Raw genomic sequence first — 22,338 nt, 5'->3', positions numbered from 1 at the left:
GGTCGAGAGCATTTTAAGAAAAATATCTTTCTGGCGATGGTGGCAGAATGCATGGGCTTAGGGGCACAATATTATTATGTAGAACATTCAATGAAGCGAGTTTTTCAGAACGGTTATATCTGCTAGCGCAGTTTCTTCTGCCACAAAAGATTTTTTTGTATCGTAGTTATGGACAGCCACTCCGAGGGTATTCTAATTGCACTCCACGCACCATGGAGTATGGTGTGGTCTTGGCAACCCATATCTTACCTTTGGCCGAGCGTCCAAACATCTGTTATTACTATGACAGTTGTTTGTGCGATCATGTAATGGATGGTTTACTAGATACGTAAAGGTGAGGAAAGGAAGGGGTTTTCCTTATAAAAATCAGGCTTTTTTAGTCTAATTTAAGTGGTGACTATGAGAAAATACACATGTAGTTTTGTATGTGTGTGTGTGTATGTGTATGTGTGTGTGTGTGTGTGTGTGTGTCTGTGTGTGTGTGTGTGTGTGTGTGTGAGAGAGAGAGAGAGAGAGAGAGAGAGAGAGAGAGAGAGAGAAGAGAGGAGAGAAGGTTGATTACACCTTCGTGTGTGTGTGTATGTGTGTGTGTGTGTGCGTGTGTGTGTGTGTGTGTGTGTGAGAGAGAGAGAGAGAGGAGAGAGAAGGTTGATTACACCTATTGGAAAACTTTCTATTTTGGAAAATATAAGTTTTTCACTTTCAGTTTTACAAATCAACAAAAACTCTCTTACTTAGCATTGTCTTTGATTCCTCCAAGGAAAGTAACTCATGATGTGGGTGCTCTAGTAGCTTGTGGACAGCGGGGGCTCAGCAAAAACATTTTTATTGGCTTAATCAAAGAACTTAAGGGCATGCATGAAACTAGGTCAAAATATGGATTATTTTCCAAAAAGGACACTAAAACTTGTTCAATTTTTCCAGTTTTCTTCAAGGCAAGCTTGAAATCTAGTCATGATTTTGCAATTTTAGCCAGTTAGACATACAGTAAACCCCAATTTTTTTGCAAACTAGTCATGAAGAAAATATTCTCGAATCTTCAGTGAGAATAAGGACCGGTTCAGAGCCATTGTCTCCTAGGGTGCCGGTCACGGAATTTCCATAGAGGATGCCTTTCAATGTTTCTCTTGGCTAAGTGCTTGGCTCACTCCATCTTACCATCCTCTTTATAATAGCGGCAATGATGTTCATACCAGTGTCTTGAGTCTTCTTTTAGATCCACGTGAACTAGTGGCAATGATGTTCATAACAGCGGCAATGATGTGCCGCAGCCTACGAGGATAGAACTGGTGTGTAGACTACGTAAGGCATTATATGGCCTAAAACAAGGCTCAAGGCAGTGGTACCAAAAATTTTCCAAGTACATGCAGTCGCGAGGGTATGTATGGAGCCAAGAAGATCATTGCTTGTATACTAAGAAGTTGAATGATGGTTCACTTATCATCTTGATATTTTATGTCGATGACATGCTCATTGTTGGGAAATCTCAAGACAAGAATGCTATCTTGAAGAAGTCACTTAGCACGCAATTTGATATGAAGGATTTGGGAGATGCAAATCACTTTCTTGGTATGCGTATCAGAACGGATAGAATACGTAGAGTACTAGAGTTATCTCAAGAAACATATATCCATAAGGCCTTGCAATGTTTTAATTTGCGGGGGGGGGGGAGGCTACATTGAGTACTCCAATGCAAGCATATGCATAACTTAACAAGAATGATGCTTCCAAATCTGATAGTGAGAAAGAAAAACCGAGAGGTGCCATATTCTTCAGCAATAGGTAGTTGTTGGGTATTCAAGCCCGGGTTCAGTGGTGTCTGTTTGTGGGAACGCCGCTTATACCATGCATGTAAGATTCAGTTGGAGTTTGAGTTTTGCATGGAAGCCTTTTTTGACTATATACATTGTAAGGTTGACAAAGAAATTTCATAGCGCGTTATTTTGGTTTTAGATTTGTGTCAATCTGCTCCTCTCTCTTTCTTTCTCTCGTTTTGCTTCTGCTTGCACTCTTGCCATGGATCCTGCACTCCACCATCCTCCCTAAGACCATCAAGTGGTATCAGAGAGCTTCGAAGCTTGCACTCGATGCATCTCGCGGGAGCTGGCGCCTAACAACAGGTTTGGAGACTCATTGACCTGCATATCTCCAGGCCAATCTTGCATCATCATGAGCTCCTTCGCTTGAACAATGTTTTTTGACACTATGAGCGTGTCCAATTTGGACTCTGCAAACGACTCTGAGCGCAACAAGTCTGTTCACCATCGCACTATTTTGTTGAATACTGCTACAGAGAAGGCGCTTTTTGTGTTCACACTTTAAAAGTGGCCACCTATTTAAGTTTTCAAGTAGGGATTCCCACCCTCGGGCACCTCAACCCCAAGTTCGGTGCTCGTCGATTCTCATGATCGATTAGTAAATCCAAGATTGGTACAAATTGTGAGACTTTCATATTTGCAGCATATCAGCAAGGGTGTGGCGACATCAAAATTGTCTCTCGATGATTTGGCTGTTGCAAATTGGCGATTGAATTAAAGTCAATTATTGCCGAGTCTGCAAAGTGGTGTTGAAGCAAGGCAATTCTATTCATCAAGGTCCACGGTCATTACTTGCTTTCGCAAGCATAGCAGAAGGACAAAGCTATTATTGGCATATCAAATATGGCATCAAAGATTGATAAATTTAATGGATCCGGCTTCCATACCTAGAAAATTAAAGTAAAGGGATATCTGATGTGCAAGAATTTGTGGACTCTCGATGATTTGGCTGTTGCAAATTGGCGATTGAATTAAAGTCAATTGTTGTCGACTATGCAAAGCGGTGCTGAAGCAAGTCAAAATTATATTCATCAAGGTCGACGGTCATTACTTGCTTTCGCAAGCATAGCAGAAGGACAAAGCTATTATTGGCATATCGAATATGGCATCAAAGATCAATAAATTTTTTGGATCCGGCTTCCATACCTGGAAAATTAAAGTAAAGGGATATCTAATGCGCAAGAATTTGTGGAGCGCCGTCAATTTGCTATCAATCAACGAAGCAGGTACATCCGTTGCAGTTACCCGAGCTTTGTTGGAGTTTCTCTTAGGAGACTTTTGGACATTGTCCTTCCCCTTAGGCTCATTGGAACCCTTGTTTTCCGTGGGCTTAGAATTTCTCTTAGCCCCCGTTTGGAAATTGATTCGAGAGGCCACCATAGTATGGTGTATAACCGCCAATATGGTGCGTGGCCTTTGGAAGTTGACATACTTCACCATTTCTTCAAATAAGCCCGCACAAAATTGTCGCTTTTGCTCTCCAAAATCCAACCTTTTGAAGACAGTGGCTTTGAGTTGTGGGTCCCAAAATCTGTCTACATATTTGTGAATGGATTCACAGGGAGAGAGCTTCAAGCTTCGCCATTCCGTGAGTACTATGTTTTTGGCATCGGAGGCCAAAAACTGCTTCATAATGGAAGCTCTTAAAGTTTTCCATGTTCGTGGAGCTTCACAGTTGGCCCATAGGCTGGACCACCATTGTTTGGCGGACTTTTGAAAGTGCATAGCTACATGGCGTAGCTTAGAGGTCTCTATGAAGCCCTCATCTCCACACGCCGCATCGAATTGTTGGATAAAGGCCAAGTTGTCCGTAGCACCAACAGTGCCATCGTAGGTAAGGGAAGAGATGCTCTTCCCTCCCTCTTTGAACTTCTTGAGCTTGGATGACCTCTTCCACGCGGCATAGGATTTCCTATGGCCTCTTCTTTTTGATAGTTCAAAGGTTTCACCGTCACTTTCTTCAGAAGATGGAGAATTTGAGGAAGATGGAGAAGAGGGTGACCTCTTTCTTGCCTTTTTCTTGCCTTGATCTTCTTTGTCTTCACCATCACTTTCATAAGAGGAAGAGGATGAAGAAAATGGAGAAGAGGGTGTCCTCTTTCTCACCTTTTTCTTCTCTTGCTTTTTGTCATCCCTCTTTGGATAATGGTGTGGAGAAGTATGCGATGGTCTTCTCCATTTTGCCGGTGATGGAGAGTGTTTAGCCCACCGTCTTCGTGGAGACATCTCCGTCGAGGTAGCGGGAGACTCACTTCTTTCTCGTTCCTTCGGTGGAGGCTCTTGAGTTCTCCTTTGAGAAGGAGATGCGTCATCAAGGAGAAAATTTATGAGCTCTTCATAGGGATCCTCTTCTTCTTCCTGAATCGTAGAGAGACCTCTTTTGGAAGTCTCACAAGGAGGCTTCCTAGGTGCTCTCTCGTCATGGTGGGGAGCTTGGAGAATCCCATGAGCACGAAGCTGCCGTTGCACTTCACTTTAGAGGGATGGATTGCCCATAGATTGTTCAAGCCTAGAAACACAATAGTTAACAAGCATCGGGCATCATTAGTAGCTTGCTCATTAGCAAAATCAAAGTTATCAACATTATTTTCACTCTCTTTACTATCGTCAGCCGTTCTAACAACTTTTAGGTGTAAACTTTTAGGTGTACTTTGGTACTTCAAGCCCTAGTTGCTACTCCTCTTTACCCCTTTAGAAAAAGCACTCAAGCTACAATACCCGTGGCTCGAATACCATTAATTGCAAAAAATAGAAGAGAGGTTCGTTCAACACCAAAACAGCACCGGCTCCTATCAATCTTCGAATAGCTCAATAGTGGTTAAGCAGTAGGCAAGCCCCGCAGGATTCCACTTAACACCATATCTCTCGACGATGATGCCCTGTTAACTGCACAAAGGCAGGCGCACTGCAAGGCTGAAAAATCCCTATTCTACTTACTCACATGCAATTAATAGTACCAACCATTTATAGCTAGCTTGAGGACCTCCCTTCTTTAGCAAGAAAAGAGAAACCTTGTGCTCTTATACCAATGTAACATTTAATGGCCTAGTAACTTGTGTGTTGCGGAAAATAGCATGAACATAGTGAGCATTTTATTAGAATAGATTCCTAATGAGATTAACAAGAGTGCTTGGGTGGAGAGAGCAACAAAAGAATAACACCTAGTTAGATAGCATGAAAAATACTTCAAAAGAGAAAGTAAGCAATTAACAACAGTTGAGGACCAGATTTGCATGGAGCCGGTCCCTCTCATCAAGAGAGACATTTTACAATACAATTCTTTGTGTTCCTTCAATACTAGCTAGTGCAATGAAGATGGAAACTTCAAGCACTAAGCAAACACTTATCAAACACAACATCAATTCCCTCACGGTCTCAGACCCAAGACCTCACACACCTTCGAAGATGGTGAGAGCTAGCAGGGTATGAGAGTAGATTGAGAGGAAGAAGGAGCATTCTTACGAGAAAGATGTACATCTCCTCACATAATCACTCATATTAGCATAGCTTAGCTTAATAATTATCATGGTAGAGGAGATGAGCATGCATTGAATCTTGGCTCTTGGTTGGATTTGCATCACAAAGCCAAGAGTTGTTGGTGTAGGCCTCCCTTCTCACAAGCTTGGAGTAGGTGGTAAGCTTTCCATTAAAGCTTGAGAAGGAGAGATAGTCTTCTTTGCTTCACACATGAGACTGTGTGAGTGTGTGTGATAATGCCTTGCAAAAATCAGCCCCCTCTCTCTCTTGGTCGATCCCCCTTGCTAATTACTCATGATACAGCCCTATTGGACCTCCCGAGTCTCAGCCAATAAAAATTAAGCAACATAAGTGATAGCCTTCTGACATGTGTCCCCCTTTCCGCTTTTGGGAGAGCTTTAGGTAATTATTTAATTCAACTAAACTCTCATTGGACCCCTTTGCCTCCTGGCCAATAGGAATCAGGCAAGCCATTGGGCTGTTGAATGCTCATGGGTCCCCTTGGAAGACTATCCAATAGTCTTCTAGAGAGCTTAATTCCTATTAGTTCTTTTATTAAGTGTTTTTAAATTAATTAAACTAGATTTACTCTAGTCTAATTCTCATTGTTTCACTTGCAAGGCCATCCAATACGATTTGAGTACACCTTGTGGGCATCTGGGCTAGGGAGCTGACATGTGTCCCTCTTTCCCCTTGTGTACAAATGAAGCTTGTGAGTGTGTGTGTGTCTGATTTTCTCTCTCATCCTCTACTTGCAAGGCTCGCCCCCTCCTATGTAGGGATTATGAAGACTTTTTGTGACACACACAAAGCATCCAATTCCCCTAATGTTTGACCTTTGGACACAACCTTTGAATTTTGGAACCTTAGCATTTTGGAAGTCTTAATGGGCTGAACCTTAGGGTCTTTTAAGGCCATTGTTGCACATTGCTATTTTGCAGATGGACACCCCTTTGGATCCCTAAGGTGTCCGGTCTGCTAGCTTAACCAATATTCTAGCTTTTTCTCCCCTGTCACTTCCCCATATTAAATGATCACTTTAACATGAGAAAATCATTTAGGAGAATTAGATATTAATTATTATGACAAGGGAAATGCGCACACACACACACACACACACACACACACACACACACACACACCTATGTTCTTTTCAAGGGGGGGACTTCTACTCATAGTTTCAGGTTATTGGGCTCTACCATGGTCTGTATCAAGTCCATAGTCAGTGGTTTGGGCTTGAGGCGGGGGTTGTTGGGTATTCAAGCCCGGTTTCAGTGGTATCTATCTGTGGGGACACTACTTATAGCATGCATGTAAGATTGAATTGGAGTTTAAGTTTTGCATGGAAGACTTTTTTGGCTATATACATTGTAAGGTTGACAAAGAAATTACATAACGCGTTATTTTGGTTTTAGCTTTGTGTCAATCTGCTCGTTCTGCTTTGTGTCAATCTCTCTTTCTCTCTCTCGTTCTGCTTCTGCTTGCACTCTTGCCATGGATCCTGTACGCCACCATCCTCCGTAGGACCATCAGTAGTCTTATGTACGCCATGGTAGCCACCAGAGCAGACATTGCATTTTCAATGGGTGTGGCTAGATGATTTATGGCAAAAGTAGATTTATGGCAAATCTTGAGAGGAAGCAGTGAGGAAGCAGTCACAAGCACATTTTGAGATACCTTAAGGGTATAGAAAGCAATGATTTGGGAATAGTGATGCGTCCATAGTGGGTTACACGGATGCGGACTATACAGGTTGTGTGGATAGTCGAAGATCCACGTCTGGCTATGTATTTCTATTTGTTGGAGTAGCCACATCATGGAGATCATGTCTCCATTATTGAATTTCATCTTCACCACAGAGGTAGAGTATGTTGTAGTTTTTGGTGCTAGCAAAGAAGCTGTATGGTTAGCTCATCTAGTGGGAGATCTTGGCATTTATCAGACTCCAGTGTTGCATTGTGATAGTTAGAGTGCTATTGAAGAACCCCATGTTTCACTCCAAATCAAAACACATAAAGATCAGGTATCAGGTGATACCGAACATACAAGCCAACAAGTGCGTCAAGATAGTCAACATTCATGTGAATGACCATTGACAACCTTACAGATGCTCTTACAAAGAGCTTAGCCTCAAAGAGTTTCTCACATTGCATTGAGATGAGGGATATAGGGTGAAGCCATTGGAATGCTTCACCTTTGTATAGGTTGTACATACATAGGCCACTTGGATCACGTTGACTTTCAGGTAGAAGATTGTTGGGGTTCATGCCAAATTCCAATTGGCCATACCCATTACTAACCCATCACTAATCCTAACCTTATTCTTTGATGGTACATAAAATAAGCAGCATGAGGGATCATTTTCCTCGCTGCATGTGCTCCACCTAAATCTATGCTCTCCTGTGTCTCCCACATTCCTACATGTGCACTAGCACGAGGCACACCATCTCACAGGTTCAAGCCATAACCTAATTCTAGGTCATTAGTCGATCATTCTAAAATCTTGTAACCTTGTATTTGAATCTGAAAATTGTGAATCACTTATATCAAGTTGTACTCTAAATTATATTCTGAATATAAACTACATTATGAGTTGATGCATTTTAGTGTCTCGTAGTTTGAACCTGGTTATTCATTTCGTCCAGTGCCTTTAGCTGAAGCCTTGTGCGAGTCTCATCTAAATCTGTCATCTGAAGTCTACTTGTCTAATTCTATGTCATCTGGTCGTCTAATATCTGAAGATGTGAATTCTTGATGAGTTACTCTAAGCCTAACTCTAGAACAACTGTCAAGCTCTCACTCATTCAAGTCAACATTCTCAGAAGATTTATATCTGGTACTCGGTTCTTGGCCGAGTTGTCCCAGAATTCGTAAAAAACGGCTCGCCATAAGAGTCGAAAGCCTTTAATTGACGTGTAATGTGGGAGGTAGCTTCCCTATGCTAGTACCTCCGTTCATAGCCTCCTCGCATGAACTCTGTGGGGCGTATGAGGCCGTTATTTGTATTAGTTCATCGGTCACAATTCAAGTTATGTTGTGCTTCTCTTGTCCAAGTCTTCAAGTTGTGTGCTGGCAAGCTTGTTGCAAAGGTTCCTCTCCGCAAGTTGGACTCTTGACAAGTCCCTCGGATCAACTTATCGGCACCGCAGCTGGGAAAGGCGCCACAATTGCTGCATCAATATATATGTTGGTGGGGATCGCGCTCATAGCGTGTGCAAGGCATGAAAGGCTACCGTTGGGACGCAAGAGCATGAGGGGGTGACATGCCAAAAGCACAACATCCATGAGACGCTCAAGTTTATACCCGGTCCATTTTCCCAGGTGGGTAGAAAGTTTTGCCAACGTGGCACTTTTATGTGTTGCCCTCTCTTTTAGGCATATGAAAATGAAAATGAAAATGAATACAAAAGAAATGTTGCCAGGCTTTTTGCGCTTTTGGAGGTCATTGCGCGTAGGATCATCTCGCTTTTTCCGAATTCTGACCGGCTGGCGAAGCTCATTTTGCTTTTCGCGGCCTATAAAGGAAGGCCAAACTTGCGACGGGGAGGGTCAGTGCAGCTTTCGAATATCAGAGAGGGAGAGGCTTGTTGGTTCTGTGCATCGAGATGGAGGGACAACGTCTAAAGCACGTTAGCACATCTGAAGCTGGTCGTCCGATTCCATGGCGAGGCTGCGGCAGGCAGGAGACATCCGAATCCATACCTACAAGCGATATAGAGAATGGCCTCAACATGCGCTCCAGCAAGGGCAGCCATGGCTTGAGCATGTACACGTGGCTGTGCGTGCTGCTGAGCGCGGTGAGCGCCATGTTGATGGGCTACGACATCGGCATCATGAGCGGCGCGCTGCTGTTTGTGCGCGAGAGCCTGCGGCTGAACGAGCTGCAGGTGGAGGTGATTGTGGGGTCCTTGAATTTGGTAGCGGCGGTGGGGTCGCTTGCGTCCGGCCATGTTGCCGGCAGGCTGGACCGCCGCCGAGCGCTCCTGATGTCCTCGCTGCTCTTCTTACTGGGGAATGTGGTGCTGGCGGTATCGCCCAGCTTCCTGTGCCTGCTGGCGGGGCGCGTGGTGACGGGGCTGGGTGTGGGCTTTTCCATGATGATTGCGCCGCTCTACTCCTGGTATCTTGGACGGAGGTGTTTGTGAATGTGGGCATCCTACTGGGCTACCTTTTTGGCTTCGCCTTCGAGTTTGTGAGCCCGCGCTACAACTGAAGGCTTATGCTGGGGGCCGGAGCGCTGCCGGCCATGTTCCTTGCGGCCGCTGTGCTCCTCAAAGTGCTGCCGGAGTCGCCGCGTTGGCTGGTGCTGCAGGGCCGCGAGGACGAAGCTCGCGAAGTCATGAGGAGAGTAGTGTGCAATGGAGATGAGGAGGAGGCGCAGGAGCGCTTGGACGAGATTCTGGCCGCGAACAAGGAAGAGCTGCAGCAACAAGTCGAAGAAAAGATGCACATTACGAACGACGTGCAGGCAGGAAGTTCCGCTCGCTCAGTATATCTAGTCCTGAAGATCCGTAGGCTGCTTGCCTCACCCCTGGCCCTCATGTATATGATCGCCATAGCCATCAACTTCTTCCAACAAGCATCTGGAATCGACGCACTGGTTTATTACAGCCCCGTGGTGTTTGGACAAGCTGGCATTCAGAGTAAGGCCGGAAAGCTCGGGGCAACGGTGGGCATGGGAGTGACCAAGCTCACCTTCGTGCTGGTGGCTACATCCTTGCTGGACCGCGTGGGACGCAAGAAGCTGCTCTATTACAGCGCAGGAGGCTTGGCCGCCTGCCTCAGCAGCGTGGCTGGCACCTTCATGCTCATGGGCCTCAACTCAGCGAAGGGCGACTCCATGCTGTCCGTGGCCGTGAAGGCGAATGCGCATCCTATCTCCCCTATCGCGGTGGCCATCACCATCCTCGCAGTGCTCGCATATGTGGCCTTCTTCTCCATCGGCTTGGGCCCCATCAGCTACGTGCTCACCTCGGAGGTGTTCCCGCTCCGACACCGCTCCACAGCTGTGGGGGTGTCCATCTTTGTGAACCGGGCCGTGAGCCGGTCGGTCGCATTGATATTCCTCACCATCGCCAAAGCCATCACCCCTGCAGGCACCTTCCTCCTGTTTGCAGGCATCACTGTGCTGGGCATCTTGTTTGTGTGGCTGGTGGTGCCGGAGACCAAGGGAAAATCTCTAGAGGAGATCGCCCACTATCTCTCGGCCAAAACCGATGGCCTTCCTGCAGCTTCAACGGAAATGCAGCCAGCACAATATTAGCCTCTCTGTACCATTGACTCGGTCGGGAGTACGCCGCGAGTTCAAAATGCAGCAGCCTTTCGTCTTTCCTGTCTTTTTTATATAGTATAGTACATCCCATTTTTGGATTTGGACGACCTTGTATATCCTCTCCTTTTAAGTGCCACGGGTCTCAAAGCATGGGATCAATGATCTCAATTGAAAGGCAGGATGGCGATCGATCTGAATCGTTGATCGATTAAAATCTAAACTCGTGATCCTGAGTTTAGATTTCGAAAAACTAATTTCGGGAGGTCAGTCAGGTTTTGAACCCTCGTCGTCAGCTTGGGGGACACACGCCTTGACCAACATGCCCGCGTGCATCTCGTTGAAATAGATGTGATTTCACATCTATTTGAAGGTAAACTCGAGATCTCAACATAAAAACTAAACTCGGGATTTCGAGTTTAGTTTTTGTGGACCCCACCATAAAAACTAAACTCGGGATCCCGAATTTAGTTTTTATCCGTCGACGACCGAGATTTGTGCACGCCTTTGATTTTGCACAAGAGCCATTGATCCCATGCTTTGGGACCCGTGGCACTTAAAGGTGAGGCTTGTATATATCAATCTCGAATACATTGATTGAGAGGGCTCTCTTATAAAAAAAAATTGTATTGGGAATAGCTTACATGTTGCTTGGGTGTATTCTTTGTTTTTAAAGAGCAAAGGTGATTGAGATTTGTCCGAGCAATACATGTATTTCTAATTACATGTATTTTTTTCCTCTTACTTACCTTGTTCATGTTTGCACTACAAGGCTTTACATTCAATCATTGTTGTCTTATAGGTGAGTAGATCTATGGATAGACAACAAGAATTGAGACAAGCTATTTATTACATGGATTTTTTGCTATAACTGAGTAAAACTAATACATCTTGATCATTTGTTTCATCCCAAGGATCTATATGCTTTGTTAGACTTAGATTGGGCCGGTTGCTATGACGGCCCGGTTTCCAGGTTTTCTTCATGTAATTAAACTAATACATCTTGATCATTTCTTCATCTCAAGATGGGAGCATGGCCACCATATTTGAATGTTTTGTAAGCCTCAAATTGGGTTGGCTGCTATGCCAGCCCTATGTTCTGGTAATTCATGCATATCATTGTTGGTTCAAAATTAACCTTCAAGGGCCACTTCTAGTTGCTAGCTACAGTTGATCATTGTGTTTTGCTTAGTTGCCTTATTGTGACTCATTTGGGTTCTAAATCACACTATATCACCACTATCTTCACTGCTTGCTTCACTCATAGTCATAACAGTACACTAGAAGTTGTTACAATATACCCACTGGTTCTAACTCAAACTCTTGGTATTGAGGTGACTTATCTAATATTATGATGCAACACTACTAGATCTTACAAAAGGTAGTGACAATCAGCAGTGATAGATCGATTTGCAGGCGCTAGAGGTATTGTTGTTCCGTAGATTCACTTCTTGAGGTTGACACCATCAAAGAGTCTTCGTGCCCCACTCCGAGTCCCTTTCATGAGTATTGACATTATGTTAGTGCCAAAAAGCTATGCTATAGGCGTTCGTCGTGGCAATCCACTAACATTGGCACTGTTGTCGGGGATAGAGATCCTTAGGTGGTGAATGACCTAGTTGTAGCTTTTTACTTATAGACTTTTGAATTTGACTTCCAATTCATTTACACTTTAGCAGTTAGGCAGCTAAACATGGGATTTAGTGCTTGGTAGAGGCTAGGAGTCGAGGACTTGCTAAGTCTACTCTTGAGAGGTATTAGGAGTTGTGAGTGAGATAGAAAGCATTAGACTCTGATGCTTTGAAAGTACTAACTTATATTCTATTTTTTGTTTTAGTTTTGCACCATTTGTTGATGTTTAGTCCTAGGATTCAATTATGCAATTGGGAGTAGGTTATGTAATATCTATAACCATCAAATTGAGTAGAAAGGATCAGGGAAAAATTTGTCAAAACCTTATTTTGGTTGCCGAGACCATAAACTCTGAAATTTTAGAAATCTAATGGCTTGAGCTTAAAAGAAAATTCAAACCCAAAAATAAGTGGGTAAAGGGGTTGGCCAAATTGAAGAGAGTTGGTCTAAAATGTTTCAAGCCAAAAAGTGCAAGAACATGGATCACAATCCATGACCCTCTGAGAAAAATTGGGCAGAAACTAATACCAGAGGATTCTGTTGGGTTCCAAATCTCTAGATGCATACTTTTGGTGAAAAACATTGACACTAAAAACCCACTCAAATCAGAAAATTGGACAAAGACACAAAAAAAACCTTGAAAATAGACACAATTGGGGCTTTTTGACTTTTTGATGTCCAAATTCAAAAAAAATAAAATCTGACCTCTTCAGGGCCTAGACATACAGTTGACCAAACTTCATGACCAAATGAGGTGGAACATGGATTGCGATCCATGACCCTTGAAGCATCTGAGGCTAAGATTTAAGCAGTGAGTAGCTGACATCATTTCGAACAACTTTTGTGAAGGTCATCATAGGAAAAATCAAGAAAAAGTTGACCAAAACACCAAAATATAAGCTGCAAGGCAAAAACTGCAAGCAACCACAAAATTTTGCTTTTGGCAAGAAGAAAGGTATTCAAATCCAGAAATAAGTGGATAGGCAGACTCCATAGACTTCAAGTAACTATCTGACCATGTTTGGGATTCAAACATGGTGGAACATGGATCGCGATCCATGTCCCCGTGCTAGACAATATTAACATTGCTCGCTGACAAGAGATCATTGTGTTCTTGGATCCTCTTTTTGCCTTTCGTTCATTTAAAATATTTTCATATTACACTCATTAGAGCTAACGAGCGCCACTATGCTAAGCATAAAACAAGGACAAAAAGGAGGAGGTCAAGTGGATAATTACGAGGGCTTTCTTATAAAAATTTTGTATTGGGAATAGCTTACATGCTGCTTGGGCGCAATGAGTTTATGTATTCTTTATTTTCCAATAGCAAAGGTGGTTGAAATTTGTCGGAGCAATACATGTATGTCTAATTTAATTTTTCCCTCTTAGTTAACTTATTCATGTTTGCACTACAAGGCTTTACATTCAGTCACTGTTGTCTCATAGGTGAGTAGATCTACGGATAGCCTACAAGCATTGAGACAGGATGTTACATGGACTTTTTTCTATACCTAAGGAAAACTAATACATCTTGATCATTTGTTTCATCCCAAGGATTTACATGCTTTGCTAGAGTTAGATTGGGTCCGTTGCTATGAATGTCGGGTTTCCACATGTGGTTTTACTCAGGTAAAATTAATACATCTTGATCATTTTTTCATCTCAAGGTGGGAACATGGCCACCATAATTACACGTTTAATGGTAAGCCTCAAATTGGTTTGGTTGCTATGCCAGCTCTATGTCCACCGTTGCACGTGGTATTTGCTTCATGTCTAGTAATTCATGAATATTACTGTTGGTGCAAAATTAACCTTCAAGGGCCACTTCTAGTTGTTAGCTATGGTTGATCATTGTGTTTTGCTTTGTTGCCTTATTGTAACTCATTTGGGTTCTAAATCACACTATGTCACCACTATCTTCCCTACTTGCTTCACTCATAGTTATAACCGTACACTAGCATTTGTTGCAATATACCCACTGGTTCATACTCAAACCCTTGGTATTGAGGTGACTTATCATTATGTTACAACACTAGCAGAACTTACAAGTTTACAAAAGGTACTGACAATCAAAACCCAATGCTTTTGGGGTCACCTCATAGTATGTGTATAGGTGACAATATAAGCATTAGTATTTTTTATTCTTAGAATGATGTGCATATCGATGTTGATACAGACTCTCATACCAAAGATTTCCTTAGTCCAAAAAAATTTTAAAACATGTAATAACCTCATTTTGAGCTCTTGCCAACAAGAACCTAGACATCTACTTGTGTTGAAGGTAACCCTACCCCCATCCCCCTCTCTTTCTTTGCACTCTCTAACTATTTTTTATTCCCTCTCACAGGTACATATACAGGACATGCACACACTGTTGTAGATCAACACATATACATACACACACATATATATACTATTACACGACGCATCTATGCATACACCTTGTCATACCGTGGCACAATTATAATGTGGTATAGAAATTTTCACCTTATTTTTTATGCATTTGGTTATGTGGGACCAAGTGCTAGAATGTACATTGTGTGATACATGCGAAAATGGATGCCATCGTCGGAGTCATGTACATACCTTATCAGGAAGGCGAGGCCCTAGACGTAATCACATTAGAACATTCCTAATTTGGTTTAAGAATGTAAACATGTCAAGTGTTTCAAAGTGGTGTGCTCGTCTTGCTTAGAAAGTTCAATGTAGATGATCTCAACCAAAAATAGCAAGTTTTGTATTGTGGTCGTAGAAAATGTTTCCAAAGTCCTTGCCAAGTGGGAAAATGAACTTCAACATGAAATTTGAGGCCAATCAGATTTTCACACAAATCTAAAGCTTTTTTCAACTCATTTGGCTATTTATGCACAAAAAGGGCATTTTTAGGCTTTAAAAAACCATTAAATGGTTAAAAAAATAGCCTAAAATCAGCATAAAATGGCTCAAAATGCCACATAAATGATGGTTACATCCTTGCTCAAGCCAAAAATGATTTTTTTTTTACATCTAATGAAGGAGAGATTTTGCAGCTCCAAGTTAGGGTGCTAGTGCAGTTCCATATTGTTTCCACTGCATGTTTGAGGCTGTGAGGCCGCAAGTAGGGTTTTTCTCTTCAAAAAATCACTTAGGCTTTTCTAATGAAGTTTTGAAGCTCCCATGATATGGGTAACAATGAATAATTGAAGCGTAAATTTAGGTTTATTATCAAGGCAAAAGAGCACTGTGTTTGTGCAATTGGGAGCGAGGCTACACCAAATCATCGCACACACAAGACTTTTGAGTTAATATTGATTGTTTTCTAAAGTGATGATTTTGTGGTTGGAGTTTTGTTCTTTTTAAGTATGTTTTTTGGCTTCAAAGATTCTACGATTCACTTTATCTTGTTTCAATCGAAGGCCCGACGCTTTCCTAGCCACATTGTATACTCTTTGACAATGCACACACAAATGAAACTTATATAAATTTAAGGGAAAAAAAACTCTCTCAAATTTTTGGCTTCCGTGCAGTGTAAATTAGTAGTAGATTTGAGTGCTATATAGAGTTTTTTTTATATTTAATTTAATGTTTTGAACATTGTTAATTGTTTATGATTAAATTTTTACAATTTATTGTTGTTTAGATTAAGTTTTTGTATATTCATAGTAGATCTTAGTGTTATATAGTTTTTTTGTATCCTTAGTTGAATAATTGAATTCAATAACAGGACTTATTGTGCTTGAATCTAAAAGTTTGAATTTGCCTTTAACAAACAAGATTAGATTGAATTCCTTTGTCAACGTTTTCAAGATTTGGCTTTTTTTATTAAACCAAAAATTTGGTCTAGGAATTAGGTTATGAAGCTCAAGCTCTAATTGTTTTAGCAAGTTTTTTCCTATCCATAAACCTTGAAATTTATGCAAAAGCTTATCTTGATGAGAAGTTATGTTCAATGTATGAAACTTTTGTTTGGGAAAAAAAAACTACACTAAATTCTTGTACCACCATCCGCACTAGCACTGTTAGCTTGCTTAAGAAAAAGAAGAAGAAGAAGAGTTGACTCTGCTAGTTACTTCTTTTAGCAGTTGGTTCTCAGTGCCTTGGCTTGGTGATCAAGGGGTGTGTTGTGGCAGGGCTACCTCCTTGATGGCAACCCCAAGATAGCCTTAGCTCCCCTTTGCTCCTTACAATCTCAGGGTGGTTCCCTCTGTCAGCTAATGTATGTGATTCTCGTATGGTTAAAATGATGTTGTGGGTCGGTTGCTTGCCGGTTGTTGGTAGATGCCATGGCTCGATTGGAGCATGGCTTTCATTATAGCTTTTTTATTTTTGTAATATATATATACACTCACTACTGTGAATTTGAAAAAAAAATTACTAAATTGTTATGATTTTTCCATCTTAAAGTTTATCACCATAATCTTAACATGGCATTAATTTTGGTAAAATTAAAAATTTGGGTCTGTTCTTCTCCTCATAACTGACCTAAGGCACAAACATAACTTATAACTCTTGTTTCTAGCTTCACCAAATAATTGTGACAAGTTGATGGAAAAACACGATGCTTTATTGTCTAAGGACACTTGAGTGTCCAATTACAATATTAGTGTTAGAATGAACATCATGTTTTTTGCAAAACTTATCCCAAAATGATATTTTATGGCATTTCTAGCTAGCCAAGGCTTATGGAATGCCTCTCTAAGGTAGTTCAATCCTCTCTCTTCCTATTGGACCTAAACCATATCCCCCTCCTCGAGGCCCTTTTTACTTTGAAAATAGGGTGGTCTGGGCTTATCTTGGATTCATCTACATATAAGTATGAGTATCAGGTTATTGATGCCTTGAGGAGGTTAGAGTGGTTAAACATCTCTTCATCATGGTAATTTTCCTTGGTCTTCATAGAGGAGGATAAGTAATTCCTTACATTAGTCTTATATTAAGGCTCTATATTAAGAGGTTACATTCTATCTTGATGTTATATTAAGAGGTTACATTCTATCTTGATGTATCTCATAAAGATTCATATTACTTTTGAGCCATACAATAAGAACTTTTCACTCCCATTAATTCTAGGAGTTGCTAGTTAATTGTTATGATATTGGGCACTCTCATATTGTAATGCTAACCACGTACATTTGGCGGGTACCAAGATGTTACAATATAGGACACCTCTTATTGTATGTGGTTAACATTACAGTTGGGATAGCTGACATGTAATGGTTAATTGTATACTGTAGGAAGGTCCCAATATTGTAACAAGGATGGATTTTTACAATAGATATTTGAGGTATCTAACATTTTACTACACATTTTCACTCGAGGTTTCACTACATGGCTAGAGATGGAAACAGCTTTTGGTAGAATTTTCTAGGCTTCATGCAACGAGTGGTTTCTACACCAATACTCTAGACAATTCCTATCTTGTCAGTGATGTAGATCTTGTGGTTGCATGGGTTATTTATCCAAATAATGTCATTCAAGTATATTTCTCATGGTTTTTCCTATATTTGTTCTACATTGACCTATGATCAAATTTATGTAAGCAAAGGGTGGGGGGGGGGGGGGGGGGGGGGGGGGGGGGGGGGGGGGGGGGAGGGAGAGGAGAGGAAATAGACTTTTTGTGGTCAATGCAGGCAATGCAAGTGTTGGAGGAAGGATTGTAGAGAAACAAAGTGTTTCTTGCAGACAACAACGTGTGGGATGATAAATCACATACAGGCTTTTACACCAATAGGATCATGCTCATGAAATACATGCCAAGAACCAAAGTCATGGTCACGAGCAGGAGTAGGATGATTGTGACTTATCTAATTCAAAGGGAAGCTATATCAACCATGAATTCCTATCATGAGGCAAAGCCAGGCAACGGGAGATCATTGCATTAACCAATGACTAGTTGTGCAATGCGGTCCCCAGTCTTACTGAGGCCAAAGTTATGCATGCATTGAAGGCTAAAGTTGCTTATCATCTTTCATCCATGAGAAGTACTTGCAAAAACCTACCCGTTCTTATTCTTTTGAAGGGTAGTGCCACCCACTATGTCTGAAGCTCAAGCGATTTGAGCTTCAACAAAAGGGTAGAACATCATTCAATTACCAGCAATGGAGCAACATCATTTCAATCTTGGTGCCAAGAATAGCAACATCATGAGCAAGGAAGTTGTTTTGAGTGTTGTTAAGAAAATCTTTGATGCATTGCCTTTCCACCTTCATAACATCTCTATCAACTTGGCCACATTCTGTTGTTTATAAGTTTCCTCAACATTTCTTGAACAATATTGTCCTCATGTGTCATAAAATCTAACATCTAACTAACCCAAATGATTTTCTCTTATTGATCTTCTAGCCGCAGCACGGGAAATCTTTTTTTAATAGTGATCCTATTTATTTCTCTATAGTCGACACACATGTGATATGTGCCATCTTTCTTTTGCACTAAAAATGCTGGTGAATAGAATGGAGAGGATCTAGGCCTCACCATCCCTTTTTCACCAATTCATGCACTTGCCTCATGATCTTCTCTTGTTGAGCTTGTGAAACTCAATAAGGAGGTTTATTAGGCGGTGAGCTTCCTAGTAGAAGCTCTATTGCATGGTCATCATCCCCTCGTTTTGGAGGTAGCTCACCAGGGATGTCATCAATGAAAAAATCTTGGAATCCATTTAGGAAATTAGACAACTCTAATTCCTCTTGATTCCCTTTATTGCTACTTGTGAAAACATTAGAATCATTTATAGATTCTCTAACAAAAATCATATACCCAAAAATAGAGCTTTTCATTGACTTATCAAAAGCAAGCATATTTACCAGGAATATGGTGTTTCCCAACTCATTAGCATCTATGCTCTTTTCCCTATAGGTGAAGTAGATTCTCCTTTCAGGGAACTTCATGTTGGCAGCCATGCGGTTGAACCATGGTGCGCCTAGGATAACATCCTCATGTTGGAGAGGAAAGGTAAAAAAGTTTTCTTTGTTGACATAGCTTTGGACATGAAGCCTCAACTTCCCAATCAAGGGATTAATGGAAACTTGCTATCCCTTGAAATCTCCATCGACAGTTATAGTATCTCCCATCTTGAAAGCTTGAATGCCCAACTTAGTGGCCAACTCTGTTGATATCCCGGGGGATTCACTGTGTTTTTTCGTACGGTACACGTGAGTGTACAATAGGGGTTTTTAGATTTTGTGCATAAGCGTGTACAATAGGGGTAGCCCCTCATTATTTCATACTCATACCGTACACATGGGGGGGGGGGGGGGGGGGGGGGGGGTTACATTCAACTATCTGAGCCACCTTAAATACATTAGTAAGCGTCTCTCTCTCTCTCTCTCTCTCTCTCTCTCTCTCTCTCTCTCTCTCTCTCTCTCTCTCTCTCTCTCTCTCTCTCTCTCTCTCTCTCTCTCTCTCGTCGATGAATACTTTCATGGCGTGGTGAAAGTAAGGGCAAACTTGAAATTCGCTCGTTTTCTTGGTCAAAGTTAGAAGCTTTTGGGTAATTACACTAAAACTTATGTAAATTTCCTTGTAACCAAGCTCAAACCCCTCTAATTTGTCAAAATTTCCAAAATACCCTTCAAATTTTTAAAATTCGCAAAGTACACATGTATCTATCTTGATCGGATTGATCAGGCTTTTCTAATTTTATTCCTTTTTGACAATTGAGATGCATTTTTGAGTGGTTAGCATGTAATTTGTCAAAAATAACCTCACAAAACAAGCGATTATGTCCACAAAGACAACACATAAGTGTAGTCATCAACAAAATCTCAATCATTGAAGAACAAGAATACATCCTAGTTCCTCTCTGTCTTGCCACACGTTGGCTAGAGAGAGAGAGAGAGAGAGAGAGAGAGAGAGAGAGAGAGAGAGAGAGAGAGAGAGAGAGAGAGAAGAAGAAGAAGAAGAATAATAAGAGAGTTTTAACATCGTAGGAAACTATCCCAAGATACCTTAAAGATCTAGCCGACAAGGAGAGTTGAACTCAAGACCTGTTATGAGAGAGAGAGAGACAGAGACAAAGAGAGTGTGTGTGTTTTTAGGGCAAACTACTCCCCTATTCATGCTCACAAGCACGACACAGACAACATACTTGTCATCCGGTGACACGACTAACCCGTAGGTGCACGGAGGCAATCTCCTTAGCTTGTCAGGCTGAGACCAACCTACACATACGCACTTCTATGATGCATCAATCACTAATCCTTGTTAACTCCAACCCACTCTATCCCTAAATGCTCATAACACCGTTTACACATCAAATGAACTCGGAATCGATTCAAACTTGTTAGGCACCATCCCCTCACTAGGATACACTTACCTATAAGTCCAATCTCACCAGATTATAACCCTAGCTACCTCAAATATAGTCACGATAGACTCACAAGTCATAACCTAAAAGTGTACAAAATTTAAGTCTATGAACATCTATGCGTAGCTAATCTCGCCCTCGTTCCATAAAGTACTTGATTGTTGAAAACAGACACCGTTTGTGCTACTTACAAGCAAAACAAGCTCGTGGGAAGATCGCTCGCGAACAGCTCGAAGATGCGAATGCGTGGCATGGGTGCGTAGCTCTCGGAGAGGCTACCACGATGGTGTGGTCATTTCGTGAATCCGGTGAGGGAGATGCGCGTAGGGAAGAGGAGTAAGATCACACACACTCTCTCTCTCTCTCTCTCTTAGACTCGTACGACTCAGAATTAGTTATTCAAATCTTATTCAAAAATGGTTCTAAGGTGACCTTTATACTTTAGTCACCTTAGCTCAAAATGTACATGGGGTTTTAATTGAGTTCTACTCATCATAATTACAAAATGGAAATGCATTGCGTCCCGGTCAACTAATAAATCTATACATAATCTAAACAGTTGGATAAAGACGATAGACATCATTGGCATTACAAAGGGAATTTGATAGTCATTACAAAGGGGCTTTATACAACTGTTGGGATCCAACACTCCCCCCCTCCTAGTTCATGTCTACCATGACATGACTGGCTTTGTCTTCAATGTCTTTGTCTTCTTTCCTGGTTTATCTGATGTAGAAAGGCATCATATCTCATAGATTCGCTCGCCATTAATGGGCCAAAAATTTGTGATTTGTACATGAAGAAGCCGTGTAAAATGCTTCTTCGAATGTCTGGAGATGGTAGCTTGGCAAAAACATGAGCCGTCTGAAGTATGCGTACAAAATTGGCTCTGTAGGTGGCACACTAAGATCATATGATAGCTCCGATATGTTTCTTTCCATATCCATGAACTCTGAACTCTAGCTCTCTGAAAATGCTGTGAGATCACAGACCAAAAATGTCCTAGCTATTTTACAAAGCATTTTGTAGGACAGATCGAGAGAGCCTCCGAATTTCGCAAATGGCGTCCTCAAGGGTTTTCACCATGTAGGCACCGGATATTCTCTCTCCTTCGGCCGGTCCTGACAAAACTAGATAGTTCAGCCATGTGGGATTTCAACTTTGTAAAGCTTTATGTTGGCTGTAAGTATAAGTTCTTGGTGTTGGACAAAAAGTTCTATCATCTCTGACCTCAGGTGGTGCATTCACTAAGTGGATCAGGTTGTCAGGATGATCCAATAGCCACTGACGCCTCCACTTTGGTTGGCTATCTATGATTCTGCTTTTCTGTTCCTGAACCTGTAAATCTCCTTCAAATAGTGGCACTTGATCTTCATTTGCTAGCTGTTGTTGATGTGTTAGTGTTTCATATTTTAGCAGAGCATAGGGTAACATCGGGGCATTCCACTCTTCCTGTAGCTCTACTGTTGTCTTGCCTGATCTAGAGAGTCCTCGTAGCGTTTCCCTCTCTAGTTTCATGGCCTTGTACCACATCATATCTAACTGCTTTTCCATTTCTTCAGCCAGTTTCTGCTCTTCAAGTTTTGTGATGGAATCTTCGTCTTCTTCTTGGTTGCTGGGGCCAGCTTGATCATCCTGAGTATCTGGGGGCCCGTGGTCCTCTGATCCTTCCTCAGCCTCATCATCACCACCATATAGCTCTGCCAAGCCAGTCAAATCCGTGGCCTCTTGCACCGTGTGCACCCTCACCTGCCCGTGGGGTTGGCTTGCAGTTTGGAGATTTGCAATTTGTGCAACCATTGTTTGATTATCAATTCGGAGTGTTTGGAATTGCATCTCCATTTGGACTGCAGCATCTT

The 22,338-nt window shown here is 41.8% G+C and overlaps 1 pseudogene; it reads left to right on the top strand.

Moving 5' to 3' along the window:
- Positions 1–8,899: 8,899 nt before the first annotated feature.
- On the top strand, positions 8,900–11,240 carry LOC147465934 (putative polyol transporter 4 pseudogene; annotated as a pseudogene).
- The last annotated feature ends 11,098 nt before the right edge of the window (positions 11,241–22,338 follow it).

This window comes from Adiantum capillus-veneris, chromosome 1 (assembly GCF_014529385.1).
Source record: "Adiantum capillus-veneris isolate H3 chromosome 1, ASM1452938v2, whole genome shotgun sequence".
NCBI lineage: Eukaryota > Viridiplantae > Streptophyta > Polypodiopsida > Polypodiales > Pteridaceae > Adiantum > Adiantum capillus-veneris.
Note: the sequence above shows the minus strand (reverse complement) of the source record. Positions and strands in the feature narration are given on the sequence as shown.